Source organism: Eleginops maclovinus, chromosome 23 (assembly GCF_036324505.1).
Source record: "Eleginops maclovinus isolate JMC-PN-2008 ecotype Puerto Natales chromosome 23, JC_Emac_rtc_rv5, whole genome shotgun sequence".
NCBI lineage: Eukaryota > Metazoa > Chordata > Actinopteri > Perciformes > Eleginopidae > Eleginops > Eleginops maclovinus.
Window position 1 is genome coordinate 14,606,921 of NC_086371.1, and position 5,147 is coordinate 14,612,067.

At 38.7% G+C, this 5,147-nt stretch overlaps 1 long non-coding RNA gene across 1 annotated transcript; it reads right to left on the minus strand.

Annotated features, from left to right (window-relative positions):
- Positions 1-1,744: 1,744 nt before the first annotated feature.
- LOC134859465 (uncharacterized) lies at positions 1,745-3,903 on the minus strand. Its single transcript, XR_010165102.1, has 2 exons — positions 3,533-3,903; positions 1,745-2,564 (listed from the first exon to the last, which is right to left on the minus strand). It is a non-coding gene; the product is annotated as an uncharacterized LOC134859465 (long non-coding RNA).
- Positions 3,904-5,147: the final 1,244 nt, after the last annotated feature.

Below are 5,147 nucleotides of genomic sequence, written 5' to 3' on the forward strand. Positions count from 1 at the left end.
TTTCCTTACATTGAAGTGTAAATGTATGGCAGAAATATTTAAATTGTAATAATAAAAGTGCCTCATAACTTTATCTCGTTAAAGGACAAATACACTTATGCTCACCAAGAACATGTGTCTTGGACACATTTGTACATGAACATGTTTATTGTTGATGTAAGATAATTTTCTTAAAATGAAGGAAGATAAATTACATATGATTTTATGTTGTTGTTTACTGTGAGGAAGAACATTGGGGAAACAGGTGGAAAAACACTATATTGCTTATACTTGTCTTATCCATTAGTTCCCTTGGAAAAATAAAACTATCCTCAATACTTTGTACCGTATAGTCAACAACAAATATGTGGCACATTGGCCATCACTTTTAAAGCAATATTATGTTAAATTGTGTAGGTTTATCGTCCACAGAATTCCTGCTTAAAACATCCACGGGAGGGCAGCAAAATACAGGCAGGTAATTTAACATGTCTGAAGTTCTGCACATATTCAAAGCTGCTGTTCCAAATGTACAAGATGAATAATATAGGCACACCTTCCACATTCATTTGAGGTCTCGGGCTATTACACTGTAAATCATACTATTTATTTGGCACATAGAGCTTGTCTGTGGGCCCTTCTGCTTCTGAGTCTAAAAAAGATCCATCAAAGATTAATGTCAGCATCTCGGTTAGAAAACTCATTATCAACTTCCCGCTGTTAGCATGAAGCATGTTAATGGACAGAAAAAGTGCTACAGGCCTGAGCATTATGGAAAGTGCAATATCAAACACTTATTAGGAAATTCAATAGATCATTGTGTCCCAGTAATACCAGCTTGGCTAAAAATAAAGAATGTGGTTTAAGCACTTACTGCATGCATTAGAGCATGTGTTGGTGTAAAAACGGGCCCGTTTGGTTTGTACATGAATCTAAAACTGACAATTATATTGTTGTCAAACCTTAGAGCTCCAAAAAGATCCCTATAATTTAAAGTCCTTGCCTGCAGCTGTAACCCAACAAATTCAAACATCACCTTTTTGTCTGTATTAATGTTTTAATATGTTTCTAAATGAGGGGTTACTGTAGGGTTTATTACATGTGTATAGATTTTGTTGAAACTGCACAGCATAAACAGTGTTCCCCCAGGTCTCCTTTTGGTCATCCCAACATTCAAGATCATCGAGGGGGAACTAATAAGAGGCTTGTAGCCCCTTTTCACCATTTCTAAAAGCTCACATGTGTTAGAAAGTTAGCTGCTGTAGGTACCAAGACACACCCAGAGCTTTCATCTTCTACAGTCAAACTTCCTTTAAGGACTTTTACAGTCCACAAAAAGCCTACAAACAGTACTTATTAAGTGCCAAACAGCTACAGCATGCCAGTCAGATTCAGCTTTACTTTGACAGTCCTTAAAAAGTGGAAAATTATTTATTTTATTTAGATGCAGCATGAAAAGCATCTGCATTCTTTCTTATGATAAACTAAATTAAGTAGCTAAAAATGCCCTCATCAACAATAAAGACAGCATAAACACTTTATTAAGTAATGACTATGGTGACACCGTGCAGGAATGCGTCAAGTTACTGCTGATAATCAATTAACATGTTTTTATATTTTACTTGAACCTGTAGAGATAGGAAACATGGAAAACACTGCAGTCAGTGATTGAAGTTGAATCAGAGTCTGTTTAGTCTGAATGCAACCACACACTCTATACAACAACAAAACACAGACGATAGAGTGAGAAAAAAGCAGCACATGATCATTGTTAAAAACCTGACAGTCCACAGTTCTGTTTTATTAGACAGTGTTCAGAAGAGAGCTGACAGTAAATGAGATCCAGAGAGAGGAATCACATGCACAAAGGTCCCAGGCCGGACTCGAACCAGGAATGATGGGATTACATGGTGTGTGTCTCACACGCAAAGTCACCAGGACAACATTTGTTGTGCATTATTTTCTTTTTGGACTTTTAAACTTTTAATAATGTTCTTATTTTTTTGTCTACTAAATCGAAAACAATAGTAAAATGATCTCTCAAAATGTATCGTGTATGAACAATAACACAAAATACACAAAGTCAGTTTAATTTTACATAGGACAAAGTTACAAGTAGCAAAGCATCACCTTTGAGAAGAAAAAGGTATCTATCAAATCTACTATCAAATGATAAAATGCTGTTTTGTCAATTTGTTGACTAATGAAACTAATTGTTTCAGCAATGATTTGAGTTGCTCCTACTTTGCTGTGCATTTTGTTCTTTAATTTGAATTTATTAGACAAATCTTAGGCATCTTAGAATATTGATATGGTGATGATTATGCAGTTTTAGTTGTGTGTTCAAAACTCTGCCGTGTTTCCCGAGTTTCAGGTTTGGCTCTGAATCGGTAAGCCTGTTTCTGAGACTCTTACTATGACAACTTTTATCGGTGCAATGTATTATCTATCAGTTCTTTAATGGCTTCATCCATCTTCATCTATCAGAGGTGTGTTGAGTTCAGCTCCAGGCCCAGGCCTCAGCCCCAGTGTTTCCTGCTTCCATGTCCCTTCCCCCTCTCCCAGGGGCCTCCAGGGGCCACTGGCTGTCAGAGAGAGAGATAACCTTTAGCTTTATCCAAAATCAAGCAAAACACAAACACAGGCCAGCATTCAGGGTGGTTGTTTCACGTTCTTCCTCTCTTTCCAGCCACAATCCCACTTTCTCAAACCTGTTCACTGCCATCCTCTTCCTGTCCACCAGATGCCCTCTGACTTTTCTCTCCTGTCCCAGTCACCTGACCTTCCCTGCTCACCTGTTCCCACTTTCCTCATCAGCCCTGCAGATATTTAACCAGCTTTTTTGCACTATTTTCACCAATCCTGCACTTTACCTGCCCCTTCGCTACACTGTTGAGGCAAAGCTACTTTTGATGTGACATGCCAGTGAGCTTATATTGGTTCCTTTTTCAATAACCCACTAAATTGTTAATATCAGCTGGCCTTTTTTCTGGAATTGGGTACTTGTTCTTGCCCTGTTGCTGTGCTCGCACCGCTCTGCATGTTGCACTACTTCATGTATGGAAACAGTCCAGATGAGCAGGGAGAGAAACCACTCTTTAAATGTTCTGATAGGATGAATAGACTGGGCATTGTTGGAGCAGAATGATTCGCAGTCCAGTTTATCATGTGATTTGGCACTTTGTTAAGCTGTATAAATAAACAAGCTGTCAGTTATAAACCCATAGACACCCCCTTGTGTTCATTTTAGCCACCGCTTGTTTGTAACAACATGCTGAACTCATAGATGAAAACTAAAGGCTGTGTAATTCCCTCTCAAGTCGAAGTTACGAAACCAAGTCGTTCTTAAAGTTTACTGGCTTTAATCACACGAAGAGCATGATAGTGTGCCGTGAGAACTGTTAACATACAGACAGAAAAGCAAATAAAAACAAATTATTCCCACGTAAACATCAAAGACACAACGCGACCATAGTTACATGACTCAACAGAAATCCGTCACATTACATCTTTACAGTCTTACAAAAATAACAGTAACAAAACACAAATGTACCTCATTGGCCGCTTTCCCTTGAGAGACAATTAGGTATCTTCCTTCAGTCCTTCATTGCACTATGCACTTTATTCAAATCTTCCTTATAACATCGCTGGTCTTAGGCAGAGGAATCCGCGAGGTGTCTGCCTGCTAGCTTGGTCCAGAATGTTACTAACAAGTAACGACCATCATAACACTCCGTCAAACTGCGGCAGCAAACTTTGGTTCCCCCCTTAATTAAGACTTTTCTCCCGTATCAAAACAAACAATATACATGAAATATATGAAATGATGCTTTTAATATTAAACTATTATTACTAGAAATGTATGTATTTTATGAACTCTATATTTTTAACCTAATATTTATTAATCTATTATTTATTTATTTATTCTGACTTCGATGGCAGTTACAGGCTGTGTTAGACATTTCTGCATTTTTACTCTTACTTTAGAAGTCTTTCACTTTATTTTATGAAACTTTAGCTATTTAAACCCAGTGTGTTCCTTTTAGGGCTGTAGGGTGTTTAGATAGTGTCTTCTCAGCCGATAAAGCACTGGGTGCATTGCATATTGTTAATGTCATGTATTATTGCTTAATCATTATCTTGTCAACATTTTAATTGACATTGCAAGTACTTAAACGTACAAAAGTAGATTTATGGGGCAAAGTCGGTGGATTTGTGGCGCATATAGAAGGTGTTAATTACATATTTAGAAATAGACTGATGTTGAGGTGAAACAGTGCTGCGTGGTGTTGCTCCCCTCCTAACTAATAACTAGGGCTTCACTGGCTCTTTAATTACTGCTAGCAGGGCTTTTAGATTTACCCTCACAATTAGAGGAGAACATAGTAGCTGTCCAATTTAGCCCCTGTTCCCCCCCCCCCCCTGTCTGCCCCCCCACCCCTTGTTAGAGAGAAAAGCCTTCGTCAGCTGCGGGGTTGCATTATGAATTTCAAGCCCTTCACTCATGGGCAAGGAAGAAATTAGGGACAGTGCCAATGCATGAAACAGAGGTATTGAATGAACATTCAGAAAGGGGGTGAGGACTTTGTTAAACATTTTTATATGTGTGATAAATAGAAAAGGAAATGAAATAAAAAAGACAAACAAATACATGTAGGCCTAAGGGTTAAATGGGTTACTCAAAGTTAAATGTACACTATGTGTTTAACCTGTATTACACCTGATTCTTGTGATGATATTTTCCTGAGAAACTGAGACTTCTATGTTTGTTTCTAAAGCAGGCAACCATGAGCTTTGCCAAAACTTTTTTTCCAGCTTGGACTTCTCACTCACTCCTTCCTTTTTATTGTGTTTGTTGTTTCATGGAGGGGTTAGATGCGGTCCAGATTTCTGTTGCCAGTAGAGACCGTCTCAGTTCACCTCCAGTTGCCTGCCACCCATTCATAAACAAATCACTTCAGCCCAGGACCTCTGAGCTGCTACTGAAGAACAACAAGCAGAACTCAATCTGTATTTGAAGTTTTCCCCCTCTGTCTTTTCTCTTTCCCCCTTCACTACTAAAAAGTACCCTCTATTGCTTTTTTCTCAACTCCCACTCACAATTCCCTCCCTCCTCTCACTCTTACTCTGGCTGCAGCAGGGCCGGACCAGTGGCCCCCTCCTCTGTG